The 19,208-nt window shown below is 53.8% G+C and overlaps 1 protein-coding gene across 4 annotated transcripts in view; it reads right to left on the bottom strand.

The window, feature by feature from the left end:
• The window catches only part of BICRA (BRD4 interacting chromatin remodeling complex associated protein), a 97,358-nt gene extending 85,113 nt beyond the window's left edge, over positions 1 to 12,245 (bottom strand). For 3 of the 4 annotated variants that reach the window (XM_071087301.1, XM_071087300.1, XM_071087302.1), the window contains exon 1: positions 12,045 to 12,245. The gene's annotated coding sequence lies outside the window, so the exon portion shown is untranslated. The remainder of the gene's footprint in view (positions 1 to 12,044) is intronic. The other variant, XM_071087303.1, reaches the window with a different exon arrangement.
• Between the last annotated feature and the right edge of the window lie 6,963 nt (positions 12,246 to 19,208).

The raw sequence follows: 19,208 nt of genomic DNA, 5'->3' as shown, positions 1-19,208 counted from the left end.
ATGCTTGTCATCCACCCATCCATTCATTCAACAAGCGTCTACAGAGCACCTACTGCATACCAGGAGCTGAGAACACAGGAAACACAGCCCTCTCTTCTCATCTTCTGCAGTTTGGAGCCTCGTGAGAAAGCCAGGCTTGAAGAAATACTCACAGGAAAGAATCTCTTAAAGGAAGCTCCTCCCGACACACACACCAACATGCCTGCCTGCATCTCAAAAGGATGATGCTGAGCCGAAGATGCTCAACCCAAACGACTCCACAGGGCAGGTCTCCACCTCTGTGAAATTCTAGAGGAGGCAAGTCTGACCCACAATGGCAAGGCAAGTCAGTGACTGCTTCTGGGAGCAGGTACTAACAAGGAAGGAGCACAGGGCAACTCTCTGGCATTGCCGAGAATGTGCTGTATCTTGATAGGGGTTAGGACTCACGGACAGGCATGCTTAAGCTACGTGCATTTTAATGAAGGGCTCTCCGCAGCCTCAGCCTCCTGGGCTCAAGCAATTCTCCCACCTTAGCCTCCAGATTAGCTCCAGGCAGGGGCCACCACAACTGGCTAAGGTTTTTATTTGTTTTTTGGAGAGATAGGGCCTTATTGTGTTACCAAGGCTGATCTCGGACTCCTGGCCTCAAGTGATCCTCCCACCTCGCCCTCCCCAAAAGTGCTGGGATTACAGGTGTGAGCCACCGTGCCTGGCCCCTCTGTGGATTTTACTGTATACGAATTACACTTCAAAGAAAAAGGACTGGGAGAGGCCGGGAGCAGGGGCTCATACCTGTAATCCCAGCACTTTGGGAGGCCGAGGCAGGCAGATCACCTGAAGTCAGGAGTTCGAGATCAGCCTGGCCAACATGGCGAAACCTCGTCTCTACTAAAAATACAAAAATTAACCGGGCGTGGTGGCGGGCACCTATAATCCCAGCTACTTGGAAGGCTGAGGCAGGGAGAATGTCTTGAACCCAGGAGGCGGAGGTTGCAATGAGCTGAGATAGCGCCACTGCACTCCAGCCTGGGCGACAGAGCGAGACAGTGAGAGTCCGTCTCAAAAAAAGAAAAAAAAAAAAAGGATTGGGAGGGGAAAAAAAAATATATACACACACACACACACACATACACACACATATATATGTATACACACTGTCCATAAAAGCGTAAGTATACGCATAAAAGTAGGAGGTTGGCCGGGCGTAGTGGCTCACGCCTGTAATCCCAGCACTTTGGGAGGCCGAGGCGGGCGGATCACGAGGTCAGGAGATCGAGACCATCCTGGCTAACACAGTGAAACCCCGTCTCTACTGAAAATACAAAAAAAATTAGCCAGGCATGGTGGCGGGCACCTGTAGTCCCAGCTACTCGGGAGGTTGAGGCAGGAGAATGGCGTGAACCCGGGAGGCAGAGCTTGCAGTGAGCTGAGAAACGCCACTGCACTCCAGCCTGGGCAACAGAGCGAGACTTCATCTCAAAAAAAGAAAAAAAAAAAAGTAGGAGGTCACCACGCACATTCTAGGCAGAGAAATTCCACCAGTATAGCAAGGGCTTGCTAAGCTGTGAGCTAAGACCTCTCCCAGGGAGACCTCCCTCACCCAGGCTGGGTGTCAAGTGTCGGAGGTCAACGAAATGCTATGCATGCCAGGTGATAGAGGTTACAGTCCGGCGAACTGTCACAGCCACCCTGTGAGGCAGGGGCTGTGGACATCTGCCCACCCAGCCTCACACAGTGGACAAGAGTTGGCATCCAGCCTCTGGAAAGGTGGCTCCGGGGAGCTTCACCTGCAGGCGTCCCTGGACACTGAGCCATCCACTGCCTCCAAGCAGCAGAGGCCACCAGGCGCTCCCTCAAGGACCCCAAGGGTCATTAGCAAAGGTCTCACAGCCTCAGACAGATATTCCCGCTCACTCCGTTCCCTAGGTTACCAGGCTGGGACACGGAGGACATAAGAGGCTGACAGGGGCCACACAGAAGTTGGCAGCCCCCTAAACAGGCAAGCACTTCAAAGAGAGAGTGTAGAGGGACAGGGTGGGCATAGCGAGGGAATGAAGGCAGCAGGGCTGGGCTGGGGGGTCCAGAGGCATCAACCCTTCCTCTGCAATCCTAGAAAGGGCATTTTTGTCCCCAACCTCAAGAGTATACACAGAAGCAATAACTAACAGCACTAACAACCGTGACCGTTTACTCTGAACCAGGCACTTGCAAAACATCTTTTCCACGCTAGACCTTATTTAACAATAAGGTCATCCCAAGAAGTATTTATTATTTCTCCTGTACTTCCGGTTCTCTAACCTGGCCTAAAGGAGGGAAATAGCTTGCCACCAAGTCACAGGGTTAGAAGGAGCAGAAACAGGACTTTTACCCACACAGCTGACCCAGTTGCCCGTCACCTCCAGGGTCATCCTAGGGGTCCACCCCCCACTGCCAGCCCCACTCCGACTCTTCCTTTTTGAGGACGATTTCTGCACAGAGTAACAGAACCTGTACCCCACACTGCATGCACCCAGGTGTGACCCCCAAACCTGTGTAATCAGAAACAGCCCACAGGGTTTGAGGCTTGGTGTGGCCAAGACAGGGAATTCACCACAGTCCCAAAGAGGGGATCACAGAAAAAGGATAACCTGATCAAAGCCCTGCTGCCTCAGTTTCCCAACCTATGAAATGGTCCTAATGCCACTTTCTTCACAGAACAGGACAGACTCCGGATGCGCTGAAACAAATTCTGGATCCCAGAAATAACAACACCGTAAATAACAATAATAATATAATGGAAATGATATGATATCTGGAATTTGCTTTAAAATACCTTGGCAAAAAAGAAAAAAACGTATGTTCACAGTAGGAAAGGGGGTAATGGTCAAAAAAAAGATCAGATCAGCAGAAAATTCTTGCAGAAGCTGGTGATGGTTACACAGGGGTTGGTTGTGGTATTCTCTCAACTCTCAGTGACAGTTTTAAAATTTCCTTAACAAAAAGTTAAAAAGGCTGGGTACATGGCTCATGCTTGCAATCCCAGCACTTTGGGGGGCCTAGGCAGGCAGATCACCTTAGTTCAGGAGTTCGAGACCAGCCTGGCCAACATGGTGAAACCACTTCTCGACTAAAAACACAACAATAAGCCGTGTATGGTGGCATGTGCCTGTAATTCCAGCTACTCAGGAGACTGAGGCACGAGAATTGCTGGAGTCTGGGAAACAGAAGTTGCAGTGAGACGATATGGCACCACTACACTCCAGTCTGGGGTGACAGAGTGAGAGCCTGCCTCAAAAAATAAAAAATGTTAAAATAACAATAAATAAATCTGCCAAGCTGAGTCTAGATGGCAAAAATAATAATAATAATAATAATAATAATGAGCAAAGACAGCCAGGTGCAGTTGCTCATGCCTACAATTCCAGGACTTTGGGAAGCCAAAGTGGGAGGACTGTTGAGCCCAGAAGTTGGAGACCAGCCTGGACAATATAGCAAGACCTTATCTCTATAAAATAAAATAAAATATTTAAAAATAATAGGCCGGGTATGGTGGCTCACGTTTGTAATCCCAGCACTTTGGGAAGCTGAGGCGGGTGGATTGCTTGAGTCCAGGAGTTCAAGACTAGCCTGGCCAACATGGCCAAACACCATCTCTACAAAAAAAAACAAAATTAGCTGGGTGTTGTGGCCACATCTGTAGTTGTAGCTATTTGGGAGGCTGAGACATAAGAATCACTTGAACCCGGGAGGCGGAGGTTGCAGTGAGCCGAGATCACGCCACTGCACTCCAGCCTGGGCAGAGAGACTCTTGTCTCAAAAAAAAAAAAAATTAAATTAAAAAAAATTAAATAAATAAAAAATAAGAAGAATCGAAGTGAAGCTTCATTGAACATTCCCGAGAGCCAGGTCCTATTCTAAAAAGCTTCCCAAGTCTTCACTCATTGAAGCTTCACAACACCCAAAGCAGGGGAAGCTCTGTTACAGAAGAGGAAATTGTGGCCCAATGGGTATTTGGGCAATGTCTTCCCTTTTTTTTTTTTTTTTTTTTGAGACGGAGTCTTGCTCTGTCGCCCTGGCTGGAGTGCAATGGTGTGATCTCAGCTCACCACAACCTCTGCCTCCCAGTTTCAAGCGATTCTCATGCCTCAGCCTCCTGAGTAGCTAGGGTAACAAGTGTGTGCCGCCATGTCTGGCTAATTTTTTGTATTTTTAGTAGAGACAGGGCTTCACCATGTTGGCCAGGCTGGTCTCGAACTCCTGACCTCAGGTGATCCGCCGGCTGGCCTCCCAAAGAGCTGGGATTACAGGCATGAGCCACCAATGCTGGCCCTGTGCCTTCCATTTAAAATGCCAACACTGATTGCCTAGAGTTTGAGGGAAAGGCCATAGCGACTTGGGTATCTAATCCTATGGGAGACTCTGCTACTTAATAATAATTATTCCAATCACAGTCACTCACATTTGGGGCACTTGCTATATACCGCAGGCACTGTGCTGAACACTAAGCGTGCCTGAGGTGGGTGGTTTCCTCTCATGCCCACTCTTCCAGTCGGGGAAACTGAGGCACGGTACAGGGAAGCCCTGTGTGCCTCATGCCGGAGCAGCCTGCTGCGTGCCCTCTGCTGCCATGCAGTTTAGAATGCCAACATTGTTCCTCGTGTGCCTTTCAGGAAGACAATGGGGACCTTTCAGAGCGGAGGAGTCAGTCTGAGTCCCGTGGGAGAACAGTAATCATAGTGAAAACAACAACAGCATCATTTGCTAGTTCCTGAAAGCAACTGCCTGCCCAGCTTGGCAGAACATTGCTTAGTTCAGCCTCACAGCAGACCCTACGAGGGAGGCATCATGGGCCCATTTTATAGACAAGGAAACCGAGGCCTTGCAAAGAAATCGCTTGCCCAGGGTCACACTGCAATTAAGCAGAGAAGTCAGCATTCCATCCGACGCCTGCCAATTAAGCGGGTCACAGTCCCCAGGAGAAATAAACTGCCTAAGAATGACAGGTGACACCAACACTGACGGACAAGGCTACCTTGGCACTTCATGGGTGTTTGGGGACCCTCACAAGAGCTTTACCAAGTAGGTACTGAGATGAACCCACTTAATAGAGGGGAAAACCAAGGCCCCAAGCAAGCCCCCTGTCCACAGCCATTCAGCCAGCAAGCAGCAGAACTGGGATTATAACCAACAGGCAGGGCCCAGAGCCCACGCTCCTGACCTCCACACCAGGTGGCAAGCACGTGACACAGGGGGCCATAAGCAGGAGGAAGAGGTAAGGAGGTCATCAGACACAAGGAGGTCACCCAAAGCAAAGACACGTGCAGCCTGGAGACGCTGCCTGGGCGACAGGTGGGATCACATTGAACAGGAGAGAAAGAGAACAACTTTCTTCAAGGTGCAGCATGAGGGACCGGGCACGGTGGCTCACACCTGTAATCCCAGCACTTTGGGAGGCCAAGGCGGGAGGAGTGCTTGAGCAGGAGTTCGAGACTAGCCTGGGCAACACAGTGAGACTTCGTCTTCACAAAAAATACTAAAACTCCCTGGGTGTGGTGGCATGCACCTGTAGTCCCAGCTACTGGGGAGGCTGAGATGCGAGGCTCACTGGAGCCCAGGAAGGATAATGCTGCAGTGAAAAGTGATGGCGTCACTGCACACCAGCCTGGGTGACACAGCAAGATTCTGTCTCAAAAAAATTAAAAAGATGCAACATCAAAGGTGCTCCCTAAGAGCTACCAAAAGGCAAATCACTGGCCCTTGATCTAGCAATCCCACTTCCAGCAGTCCATCCCACAGGCATACTTATTTCCCTTTAACATGTGTGGACATGTGCCTTCCCACACTTCACACAGAAACGTTTGGAAACACCTCCACGTCCATTACAGTAAACCAGGATTCGCCCACAGAGGAATACCATGTAGCCAAGAAAAAGATGGAGAAGACCTACATGGTAGGGTCTCCCAGGGAGATGAAGTGGGAAAAAAACCAATGGAAAGATCAGACTACCATCTGTGTAAGATGAATAGTTTTTTGTTTGTTTGTTTGTTTTAGACAGTCTCGCTGTGTTGCCCAGGCTGGAGTGGAGTGCAGTGCTGCAACCTCGCCTCCTGCGTTCAAGCAATTCCCCTGCCTCAGGTTCCTGAGTAGCTGGGATTACAGCCACGTACCACACCATGCCCAGCTAATTTTTATATTTTTAGTAGAGACGGGGTTTCACCATGTTGGCCAGGCTGGTCTCGAACTCCTGACCTCAGGTGATTTGCCCACTTCAGCCTCCCAAAGTGCTGGGATTACAGGCATGAGCCACCGTGCCCAGCCTGAATAGTTTTAAAGACATACATCCGCCGGGCGCGGTGGCTCACGCCTGTAATCCCAGCACTTTGGGAGGCCGAGACGGGTGGATCACGAGGTCAGGAGATCGAGACCATCCTGGCTAACACGGTGAAACCCCGTCTCTACTAAAAAATACAAAAAACTAGCCGGGCGAGGTGGCGGGCGCCTGTAGTCCCAGCTACTCGGGAGGCTGAGGCAGGAGAATGGCGTGAACCCGGGAGGCGGAGCTTGCAGTGAGCTGAGATCCGGCCACCGCACTCCAGCCTGGGTGACAGAGCGAGACTCCGTCTCAAAAAAAAAAAAAAAAAAAAAAAAAAAGACATACATCCATATATAAAAGTACATGCACAGAACATCAGAATGGAGGTGCTGTCTGCAGGGAAGAGAGCTAGGGGACCAGGGATTCTGGGGAGGTTAGAGGGAGAGACACCATCTTTAGTGTTCTGAATTTGCCCCATGTGCATGTATCACTTAGAAAAAAAAAGAACGAGGGCCGGGCGCGGTGGCTCAAGCCTGTAATCCCAGCACTTTGGGAGGCCGAGACGGGCGGATCACGAGGTCAGGAGATCGAGACCATCCTGGCTAACACTGTGAAACCCCGTCTCTACTAAAAAATACAAAAAAAAAACTAGCCGGGCGAGGTGGCGGGCGCCTGTAGTCCCGGCTACTCGGGAGGCTGAGGCAGGAGAATGGCGGGAACCCGGGAGGCGGAGCTTGCAGTGAGCTGAGATCCGGCCACAGCACTCCAGCCTGGGCGACAGAGCGAGACTCCGTCTCAAAAAAAAAAAAAAAAAAAAGAAAAAAAAGAACGAAAGGCAGAGGGAGAGAAAGATGATGTCTCAGACCACCCAGACAGAATAAATGAAACCCCACGACGGCTAATCCAACCTTTCTCTCTCCTCCTCCTGGACTGTGTCCCAATGTCTTAACTGATCCCCAGGGCCCTGCCACACAGTAGGCCCTCAGGAAGTTTAATGGGGAACAATTAAAGAAACAAAGGCCCTCTCTGCTTTTGCCAACACTCCCCCCACCCCCAGTGAATACATACACTCTTACACAAAACTAATTGTCGCCAAACTAGAAATGCCTTAGAAAACTCTCCCTCTCCACTGGGGAAACTTGCATGTCACTGAGACACAAAAGCTTCAGTCAACTGGGACAAAACTCTAATGGTGGTACTCCAGGAGGAGGAGAACGCGAGGGACGGAACCAGGAGACACTCCCTGGGGACCCCTCAACCAAACGCTCCCCATGCGTCTCTGGTGTGGCATAAGGTGCATCCTACCAGGGAGCTAGCTCAGGCAAGACAGGGGACAAAAAACCAGAGGGATATGAAGGGGTGAGTAAGGAGGGGGCAATTCATTCTGCTGGCGAAGCGGGCAGCAGTTGTCATCGTGGACATGGCGCGAGTGATTGCTCTTGTTTCTACTAAGTGAGGGTGCCTGGTGGGGGGAGAAAGCTCAAATATGACCAGGGCAAGATAACCATACTCCCCACCCCTCTCCCCTGCAGGGCGGGAGAGGGGAAATGGCAGCCCCTCTGCCTTCCAAGCCCAGGCGGCCTGGAAAGGAATGCCATGTTTTCCTGTTTCCAATTAACTTCCCCTACCAGCAGCCTTCTGCATTCTTGAGACCTGGAGTCAAGGCAGCCTGGCGGGTGGGGGTTGAGAGCTGGCGGGGAAACTGGGCTGCTGGCTAGACCTGGGCTCCAAGGTGGCCCACGGGAATCGGGGGAGTCCTACATACCCCTGGGAACTCCCCCTTCATAGGTGCTCTGGGTGCTGATCCCCTGGCCCTTCCACAGCCTGGGGCACACCCCACCTCCTGAAGGAAGGTTAGGGAAGGGCCGAGGACCTCTGGGAAGGAAGTCAGCAGGGAGACCCTCTTGGGCTCTCACCACCCCGCAAAAAGATCAGCTCCTACATTCAGCCAGCACTCAATCTTGAGAGATCTGGGTGTTCTCCACAGCCTCTCTCCTCCTGCCCACCTCCCCCGTCATCTCACCAAGGGAAATACCTGCACTTAAAGGAGGGGACAGTGGCTGTGGGGATCAGGGGTTCCTTAAAGCTCCTGGGATCCAGACCCCATGAAACACCATCTCCCCAGTTCTGTTGACAAATATGAAGTCCCCACGACCAGTCTCTGCCGTCTGGTTTGGAGTCCCAGCTCGGCCGTGGAACATGCTTCCCCTGGCCTCAGTTTCCCCATCTGTAAAATGGCAAGATCACCTGTATTACCTCCTACACCGGGTGAATTGGGCCCAGTCCCTCTCCCTCAGCCTCCAGCCCCTCTCCCTCAGCCCCCTGGCCCCTACAGCTAAACATGTATTCCGCACGGGTAAAGTGCTGAAGGGGTACGGGCCTAGTCCCCAAAGCGCTCAGAGGGTGGGTGTTGCTGAAGGGGAATTGTTTGTTTGCAGTTGGCCTTCCCCAACCACAGGGAATTCGTCTGGGGCAAAGGTCTTCTGCTACCCACCTTTAAATTTTTTATTTTATTTATTATTATTTTTGAGACAGGGTCTCACTCTGTTGCCCAGGCTTGAGAGCAGTGGCACAATCATGGCTCACCCCAGCTTCAAACTCCTAGGCTCAATCAATCCTCCCACCTCAGCACCCCTAAGTAGCTAGGACCACAGGTGAGTGCCACCATGCCCAACTAATTTTTTCATTTTTTGTAGACACAGGGTCTCACCGTGTTGTCTAGGCTGGTCTTGAAATCCTGGGCTCAAGCAACCCTCCAGCCTTGGTCTCCCCAAGTGCCGGGGTTACACGCGTGAGCCATGGCACCCGGCCTTAAATTTAAATGCCAGTTAGATCACCTGAGATTACGACCTCAAGACCAGCCTGGCCAACATGGTGAAATCTCGTCTTTACTAAATATACAAAATTTAGCCGGGTGTGGTGGTGGGTGCCTGTAATCCCAGCTACTCAGGATGCTGAGGCAGGAGAATCACTTGAACCTGGGAGGCAGAGGTTGCAGTGAGCCGAGATCACGCCATTGCACTCCAGCCTGGGCAACAGAGCAAGACTCTGTCTCAAAAAAAAAAAAAAAAATTAAATGCCAGCAGCTGACATTCCTCCCCTTTGCCCACACTGCGTACTCTGCCTGCTGAATGATAAATATAAATGACACGTTTGGATAATACTTTTACCCACCTCCAGGTCACTTAAAGGAACTATAATTACCCCCACTTGCAGATGAGAAAACAGGACCAGTAGTTAAGTGACCTGCCTAAGGTTACAGAGCGGATCAGGCCAAGGGGAGAAAAGGCAAGAGTGTTCTCTGTTAGCTGCATCAAAGGGCCGTGGTGTGGCAAAGCAACAGCGGGTCACAGGGCATAGGAACCACCAGACATCAACAGTCCCAAACAGTTCAGCTCCTCTCGAGGCAGCGCTGAGTAGCAGCAAATGGGGCCAAGTCCCCCGCTCAGGTAGAGAAGGGAGAGGATGACAGCGGGGCCAGCTTCCAGGTACCCCGAGCCCATCACTGGCCAGGCCTGGGGCTCCCCTTCCCTGACTCCTTACACACCTCCAATTCTCAGTTCCTGCAGGCAATTATCCACTCCAGCCACAAGTGAAATGATCCTGCCCTCAGCCCAACTTCGAAGTGCATCGTACCCCTTCCCAAAACCAGCTCCCAGGGAAAAAAAAATCTGGCCGCTTCTTCTGGGTATTATCTACACTTCCGAACCAGGTCCACTGAAGTCAGAGGGACAAAGTGCCAAAGGGTGGGACAGAAGAAGAGCTTAACAGTTTTGAGCTAAGCTGGAAAAACTCCAGGAGGTTACAAATTGGGGCTCTGTGTGACCCAGGGCTGTGTGACCCTGGGCAAGCTTCTCAACCTCTCTGAGCACTCCATGAACCTGTCTGGAAAATGGGAATAATGTCTGTCCCTTCTCTATTTCCTCCTTGGACTGTGGCCAGTGTGTAATGTACTTAGCAGCAGCGGAATAAGGCTCCCTGGTTAGAGATATTGTTATTAATATTTCCATCTTGAGGGGGGAGCCATGGGAGAAGGCAAGGGAGGTCAACACGCCCCAAGAGTCCTACCAGTGCATGGGCAGGGGGTGCTTCCTGAGTAGTCCTCCCCTGTTTTCTCATGACGCAGGGCAGGGCAGAGTTGACAGAGCCCCCCACACCCACCCCAGGTGCTGGGAGAGGTTAAAAGCACAGAGAGCTTATCATAAATCTCAGGCCTTGATGCCTTGGATGTTTCTAGTTTCCCTTTCAAGTGTCCTCTGTAAAGAGGTGTAAGAGAAAGGCACCCCTAGATCTGTATTATACTGTGGGTGGGTGGGTAGGTGGGTGGGGGGGGGACAAAAGGGGACGATGGTCAGGACATGGGCCTGGGCACAGACTGCAGCCCGCAAGGCTAGGGACACCAGAGAGCTAGGACCTGTCACCTGGGCCTCCCCGGGAGAGCTGACACGGTGGCCTCTGACCCCACCTCCTGGGAAGTTCAGCTGCTCAGAACCACAAAGCAAAACAAAGGGGCGCGGAGAGGAAGGAGCCGCAGTGCCTTCCAATCACCGCCGGCGCCCGAGCCCGAGCCGAGCCCTCCCGCGGCACCTTGCCCCGTCCTCCCGGCTGGCCGCGCACCAAGGCCCAAGCAGCCCCTGGTCCCTCGTCTCCCCGCGGCCGCCCGTGACAGGAGTCGGGGAAACAGCCGAGGGGCAGCCGGGGATGGGAAAACCAGATGGCTCCATCCCTCCTCCCTCCTCCTCCATCCCTCCCTCCGGGTGCCCGCGGCCTGGCTGCCCTCCGCAGGGGCCCGAGGAGGCCGCGGGCCCAGCTCGTCCGGGCTCACCCCGGGGAAAGGGCTGCCTTTGTCTAAAGGTCACCACCCGAGCGCGGTGCCCCGGCCGGGCCTGGTGCCTCCAGTTCCCAGGCCGAGGGGGAGGAGATGAGGGGCCGCCCCGAACCTCGGGAAGTGACAGGAGGCGCTCACCCCCCCCACCCCCGTAACGGCCCCCTCCGGGATGAGCCTCAGCTGGGGATGGGGGAGGGGGTCACCTCCCTCCACTGCCGGGGGCTGGGGGTCAAGTCAACTCCTTTCATTGTTTAGGGGCAGTGCGGAGGGGGAGCCCCAATGGCCTCCTTCCCCATCCATCCCTCCCCAGCTTTCCAGGGGCCCTCCGTGTCCGCGACACCCACGGGAGGGATTTGGGGAGGGGGCGCAGGGGCCGAGCGAGGCGGGGAGATGCAGGCTCTCCGCCTCCGGCCGGGAGATCACCGACCGCTGCCCAACCCGGTGGCCCTCGCCTTCCCCGAAAGGCAGGGAGCGGGGCGAGGGGAGGGGGCCGGGCCGGGGAGGGGGTCTCCGCGCCCCTCCCCCCGTGGAACGTTAGGTCTCCTCTCTCCGCCGCTCCATTGTATCCCCGGCAGCCGGCGGGAGGGCCGGGGAGGCACCGGGCGCCGGGTCTGGGCAGGGAAGCCGGTTGGGGGGGTCCCCGTAGGATCGGGGCGGCGGCGGTGGTGGAAGAGACGCGGGGCTGGGGGGTGCCGGTGGCGGTGGGCGCCGAGCAGGGGAAAAAAAAAAAAAAAGGAGGCAGCGGGCGCTGCGCCCCGGCTGGGGGGCTGAGTGTGTGAGTGTCGCGGGGGTGGGTTCGGCCCCGGCTCCGGCTCCCCCCACACACACCCTCGCCGCCAACCCCCACTCCCCCCTCGCTTTTGCGCCCTGTCACAGCCCCGACTCGCAGGTAGAGAGAGTTAAGAGATTTAAAGAGAAATTGCTACATTGTGAGAAACTCACCCTGATGTTTGAGCAGCCGTCGGCGCGGGGTCTCCGAGACGGCCCCGCACGGGCTGCAAAGGGAGGACCCAGAAGGGGCCGGCCGGCCGGGCCGGTCAGCGCACTGCCTGATCGCATGGCGGCCGCTCGGCAGCAGCCGCCGGGGCCCCGCCGCCGCCCCGCGCCCAGGCCCGCGCGCCCCGGGCCCGCGCCCGTTCCGGGGAGGGCCCCTCGGGTATGCAAAAAAAAAAAAAAAATTTTTTTTAATTAAATGCAAACGGAAAAAAAAAAAACCTCGCAGGTTTTGTGTTCCGCCCCCCCTCCTCTTCCTCCTCCTCCTCCTCCTCCTCTTCCCTCCGCCCTCGCCGGAGGAGGGGCTTCAGGAATCCCCGCCCCGCGCCCGGGCGGACCAGCCCCGGCCCCGCTAGGCCGAGCGGCGGGTCCCGGAGCCAATGGGAGGCTGCGGACGTCCGGGGACGGGGCCCTCCGCGCTGGCACCGCCCCCGCCCCCAGCCCCAGTCCCGGGGGTTCGGGGCGCGCCTGCTCGGGCCACGGTGTAGTTTGTCTACTGCCTCGAGCCGCGATCCGGGTGCTGGGGCGCGGGGTAGCTGAAGGGATCCGCGCTCCCAGACCCCCGGTCCGGCTGGGGAGGGGGCGCCGTGCGTCCTGGGCGCGTCCCCCGAGGCGGAGGACGGTCGTCCGGCGGGAGGACGCGTCCAGGGGGAGCGCCGCAGGTTCGAAAAGATAGCGGGAGTCGAGGATGAAGGAGATGGAGGGGATGGAGGGGAGTCCCTCCAGAGGTGGGACCGCGCCGGAGCCCGGAGACGGAGCCTGGCAGGGTGGAAGGCGGCGGGGACTTCGGGGTGACAGGCCGGGACCCCGGGCGTGGCTTGATCACTCACCCTAGTCGGTCTCGGCCGAGCCACGGCGGCGCCGGGGAGGCGGGTCGGGCCCGCCTCGGAGCCTGTCCCCGGCCCCTGTGGCCGCGCTGATGGGATTCCCAGAAGCCCCAGGACGCCGCCGTGGTGTCGGGTCCGTTTCCGCCCCACCGGGCCGTAAACGCCCTGCTGGCGGGACACGGATTCACGCGTTCCCTTAGCGAGGGCTTGGTGAGCGCCCACTGTGTGCGCTGCTCAGTGCTGGGGGCCCAGCGGGGACACAGAACCCCCGGACCTGCCCTCCCGAGGCTTGCAGCCCCAGGAGACTTATATTTTGTTATCTTAGTCCCTTCTGCCTCCCCAGTGCCCTAGAAAAGCTCGTGCACACAGTAGGTGCCCAGTGAATGCGTGTTGAATAAATGAGTAATTGAGACAGATGCTGATTTTGTTGTTGTTGCGTGATATTTTGTTTTGTTTTGAGACAGAGTTTCGCTCTTTCGCCCAGGCTGGAGTGCAGTGGCACGATCTAGGCTCACTGCAACCTCCGTCCCCCGGGTTCAGGCTATTCTCTTGCCTCAGCCTCCCCAGTAGCTGGGACTCTAGGCGCGCGCCACCACGCCCAGCTAATGTTTGTATTTTTAGTAGAGATGGAGTTTAGCCATGTGGGCCAGGCTGGTCTGGAACTCCCGACCTCAGGTGATCCACCTGCCTCGGCCTCCCCAAGTGCTAGGATTACAGGCGTGAGCCACCGCACCCGGCCTCTGTTTTTTTAAACCTTGACATGTGTTCTAGTATCTTGGCGGTACTACCCATAATATTTACTCCAACGTATTTTTTTTTTTAAAGAATTTATCGGCCAGGCGCGGTGGCTCACACCTGTAATCCCAGTACTTTGGGAGGCCGAGGCAGATGGATCACTTGAGGTCAGAGTTCGAGACCAGCCTGGCCAACAAAGGGAAACCCCATCTCTACTGAAAATACAAAAATTAACTGGGTGTGGTGGTGGGCACCTGTAGTCCCAGCTGCTCAGGAGGCTGAGGCAGGAGAATTACTTTAGGCTGGGAGGCAGAGGTTGCAGTGAGCTGAGATAGTGCCATTGCACTCCAGGCTTTGCAACAGAGCAAGACTCTCAAAAATAAATATATACATAGAATAAATAAATAATGAAATAATGTCCTTCGCAGCAACACAGATGCAGCTGGAGGTCATTATCCTAAGCGAATTAACACAGGAACAGATAACCAAATACCTCATCTTCCACTTATAAGTGGGAGCTAAAAATTGGGTATGCATTGACATGAAGATGAGATGGATAAACACTGGGGACTACCAGAGTGGGGAGGTAGGGATAGGAGACAACAGTTGAAAAATTAACTTTCGGGGGCAGGCATGGTGGCTCATGCCTGTAATCCCAGCCCTTTGGTAGGCTGAGGCAGGCAGATCACAAGATCAGGAGTTCAAGACCAGCCTGGCCAACATAGTGAAATCCTGCCTCTACTAAAAATACAAAATTTGGCCAGACATGGTGGCATGCGCCTGTAGTCCCAGCTACTCGGGAGGCTGAAGTGGGAGAATCGCTTGAACCCAGGACACAGAGGTTGCAGTGAGCCAAGACTGCGCCATTGCACTCCAACCTGGGCAACAGAGTGAGACTCCGTTTAAAAAAAAAAAAAAAATTAACTTTCAGGTACTATGCTCAGTACCTGGGTGACAGGCTCATTCATACCCCAAACCTAGACATTATGCAATGAAAGAAAAAAAAAAAAGCCACCATGGCCCGGGTGTGGGGGCTTATGCCCATAATCCCAGAGCTTTGGGAGGCCAAGGCAGGCAGATCACTTCACGGGAGGGGTTCCAGAGCAGCTTGTTCAATGTGGTGAAAATACAACAATTACAAAATCTAATGTATTAAAAATACAAAAAGTAGCCCGGCATAGTGGCGTATGCTGAGGCACGAGAATTGCTTGAACACCAGAGGTCGAGGCTGCAGTGAGCCAAGATTGTGCCACTGCACTCCAGCCTGGGCGACAGAACAAGAGTCTGTCTGAAAATAAAAACAAACAGGCCAGGCACGGTGGCTCACGCCTGTAATCCCAGCATTTTGGGAGGCTGAGGCGGCTGGATCACCTGAGGTCAGGAGTTCGAGATCAGCCTGGCCAACGTGGTGAAACCCCGTCTCTACTAAAAATACAAAAATTAGCTGGGCGTGGCAGCACGTGCCTGTAGTCCCAGCTACTTGGGAGGCTGAGGCAGGAGAATCACTTGAACCCGGGAGGCGGTGGTTGCAGCGAGCTCAGATTGTGCCACTGCACTCCAGCTTGGTGACAGCACGAGACTCCATCTCAAAAATAATAATAATAGGCCGGGCGCAGTGGCTCGAGCCTGTAATCCCAGCACTTTGGGAGGCCGAGGCGGGTGGATCACGAGGTCAGGAGATCGAGACTATCCTGGCTAACATGGTGAAACCCCGTCTCTACTAAAAAATACAAAAAAAAACTAGCCGGCCGTGGTGGCAGGCGCCTGTAGTCTCAGCTACTTGGGAGGCTGAGGCGGGAGAATGGCGTGAACCCGGGAGGCGGAGCTTGCAGTGAGCCGAGATCACGCCACTGCACTCCAGCCTGGGAGACACAGCGAGACTCTGTCTCAAAAAAAAATAATAATAATAATAATAATACTACAAAAGAAATTAGCCAGACATGGTGGCTCACACCTGTAATCCCAGCTTCTCTGGAGGCTAAGGCAGGAGAATCGCTTGAACTCGGGAAGCGGAGGTGGCAGTGAGCCGAGATCACGCCATTGCACTCCAGTCTGGGTGACAGAGTGAGACTCCGTCTCAAACAAAAACAAAAACAAACAGTGATCATCCACCACTCACTGGAGGTGTGTGGACCCTCCAAGAAGCAGCAGTATACACGTTTTTTGCTTTATGTTTGTATAGTCTGCGTCTTCCTGACTCTGCACTTCCACAGCCACTGATGGAGCTACACTTTTAAAGTGTTAACTGGGTGGTGAGCACAGTTTCTGATGAGAACCGCCCACAGGGGAGAGACCTTTAGTCACCCCCATCCTACAGTGTAGAACACTCAATTGGCTCTGAGAAGGGAAGTGTTTTGCCCAGTCACGCACCCAGGAAGTGAGACACAGCCCTCATCTGAAGGCTTCACTGTACAATGGGACCTGATGTGTAGCATTTGCTACACATCTGTCATAGCTGCCAGCCCTGGGGGACTCGGAACTAGGGGACTCACTAGAGACTTCGTCAGAGTGTAGTCATTCATATATTTTTAGTATCTAGTGTGTCAAGGATTCTGTGATGACCCACACCACCCTGGTTCCTGCCTCCCACATCTATTAGGCAACGCAGCCAACAAGCAAGTAAGCAAATAAGTCACTTAGCCTCGGTTTGCAGGCCTCAGTTTACCTCCCTTGGTCATGCCCTTTGTGGCAGTTCCCAGGTTCCTTTGGTACATTGTAGAATATCCACTGCCCTTAAAACAGTGCTTGGCACTTAGTAAATGCTCAATAAAAGTTTGCTGAATACATATAACAACATCCACCCACCTCATACGCACACCTGACCTCTTAGGGAGACGGTCTTGGGCCATGCCATTTGGAATGGCTTTGGCAGGGTGCAGAGGACACCAACAAGAAGCCAGCCCTGGCCCCGTGCAGTGGCTCATGCCTGTAACCCTGGCACTTTGGGAGGCTGAGGCAGGCGGATTGCCAGGGCTCAGGAGTTCGAGACCGCCTGGACAACATGTTGAAACCCCATCTCTACCAAAATAGAGAAAATTAGCTGGGCATGGTGGTGCGCATCTGTAGTCTTAGCTACTTGGAAGGCTGAGGCAGGAGAATCGCTTGAACCTGGAAGAAGGAGGTTGCAGTAAGCTGAGATCGCACCACTGCACTCCAGTCTGGGTGACAGAGGGAGACTCCGTCTCAAAACAAAACAAACAAACAAACAAAAACCCAGGCTGGGCACGGTGGCTCACGCCTATAATCTCAACACTTTGCGACGCTGAGGCAGGCGGACCACCTGAGCTCGGGAGTTTGAGACCAGCCTGACCAACATGGAGTAACTCTGTCTCTACCAAAAATACAAAATTAGCTGGGCATTGTGGCACATGCCTATAATCCCAGCTACTCAGGAGACTGAGGCTGGAGAATTGTTTGAATCTGGGAGCCGGAGGTTGCAGTGAGCCGAGATCGCGCCATTGCACTCCAGCCTGGGCAACAAGAATGAAACTCCGTCTCAAAAAAAAGAAGCCAGCCCCATGTCTAGCCATGGCTGATAGCTATTAGTCCCTGCCCTGCCTGGGTGGCCCTGGGACAAGTCGCTGAACCTGTCTGGGTCTGACTGCTCAGCTCAGTTACTTCTTTCTTTCTCTTTTTTTCTTTTCTTTTTCCTTCCTTCCTTCCTTCCTTCCTTCCTTCCTTCCTTCCTTCCTTCCTTCCTTCCCTCTTTCCTCCTTCCTTCCTTCCCTTCTTTCTCTCTCTCCTCTCTTCTTTTTTTTTTTGAGATGGAGTTTCGCTTTTGTTGCCCAGGCTGGAGTGCAATGGCGCAATCTTGGCTCACTGCAACCTCCGCCTCCCGGGTTCAAGCAATTCTCCTGTCTCAGCCTCCCAAGTAGCTGGAATTACAGTGTGCACTGCCATGCCCAGCAATTTTTTTTTTTCCAGTAGACACAGGGTTTTACCATGTTGGTCAGGCTGGTTTTGAACTCCTGACCTCAAGTAATCCACCTGCCTTCGGCCTCCCAAAGTCCTGGGATTACAAGCGTGAGCCACCGTGCCCGGCCCTTTCTCTCTCTCTCTTGTTCTTTCTTTTTCTTAGATGGAGTCTCACTCTGTTGCCCAGAATGGAGTACAATGGCTCAATCTTGACTCACTGCAACCTCCATCTACCCGGGTTCAAGCAATTCTCGTGCCTCAGCCTGCCGAGTAGCTGGGACTACAGACACGCGCGCACCACCATGCCCAGCTAATTTTTTGTATTTTTAGTAGAGATGGGTTTTCAACATATTGGTCAGGCTGGTCTTGAACTCCTGACCTTGTGATCTGCCCACCTGGGCCTCCCAAAATTCTGGGATTACAGGCATGAGCCACCGGCCCTTCCTTCCTTCCTTCCTTCCTTCCTTCCTTCCTTCCTTCCTTCCTTCCTTCCTTCCTTCCTTCCTTCCTTCCTTTCTTTTTCTTTCTCTTTCTTTCCTTCCTTCCTTCTCTTTCTTTCTTATCTCTTTCTTTTTCTTTCCTTTTTTTTTTCTCTCTCTCTCCCCTTCCCTCCCTCCCAGCGCCCCCCGCCCCCCGCCCCCCGCCTTCTTTATTTCTTGACAGTCACACAAATTGGAGTGCAGTGGCGCAATCTCAGCTCACTGCAACAGCGCGCCTCCAGAGCTGAAGTGATTCCAAGTAGCTGGGATTACAGGCACCCACCACCATGCCCAGCTAGTTTTTGTATTTTTAGTAGAGACAGGGTTTCATCATATTGGCCAGGCTGGTCTCGGACTCTTGGCCTCAAGTGATCCCCCCATCTTGGCCTGCCAAAGTGGTGGGATTACAGGCACCAACTCAGTTCTTTTTTTTTTTTTTGAGACGGAGTCTCGCTCTGTGGCGCAGGCTGGAGTGCTGTGGCCGGATCTCAGCTCACTGCAAGCTCCGCCTCCCGGGTTTACGCCATTCTCCTGCCTCAGCCTCCCAAGTAGCTGGGACTACAGGCGCCCGCCACCTCGCCCGGCTAGTTTTTTGTACTTTTTAGTAGAGACGGGGTTTCACCGTGTTAGCCAGGATGGTCTCGATCTCCTGACCTCGTGATCCGCCCTTCTCGGCCTCCCAAAGTGCTGGGATTACAGGCTTGAGCCACCGCGCCCGGCACCAACTCAGTTCTTAATGTGGGACTCATAACTTGCATATGATTCTTTTTTTTTTTTGAGACGGAGTCTCGCTCTGTCACCCAGGCTGGAGTGCAGTGGCCAGATCTCAGCTCACTGCAAGCCCCGCCTCCCGGGTTCACGCCATTCTCCTGCCTCAGCCTCCCAAGTAGCTGGGACTACAGGCGCCTGCCACCTCGCCCGGCTAAGTTTTTGTATTTTTAGTAGAGACGGGGTTTCACTGTGTTAGCCAGGATGTTCTCGATCTCCTGACCTCGTGATCCGCCCGTCTCGGCCTCCCAAAGTGCTGGGATTACAGGCTTGAGCCACTGCGCCCGGCCTGCATGATTCTTAAATGGAATTCTTTACACGATTCCTTGGTACATTAGCATCTGGGTTTTACCTACCAGGCAGTGGAACTAAGGGGGTGGATCAAAGGG

The sequence above is a fragment of the Macaca nemestrina genome, chromosome 20 (genome assembly GCF_043159975.1).
Source record: "Macaca nemestrina isolate mMacNem1 chromosome 20, mMacNem.hap1, whole genome shotgun sequence".
Lineage (NCBI taxonomy): Eukaryota > Metazoa > Chordata > Mammalia > Primates > Cercopithecidae > Macaca > Macaca nemestrina.
Note: the sequence above shows the minus strand (reverse complement) of the source record. Positions and strands in the feature narration are given on the sequence as shown.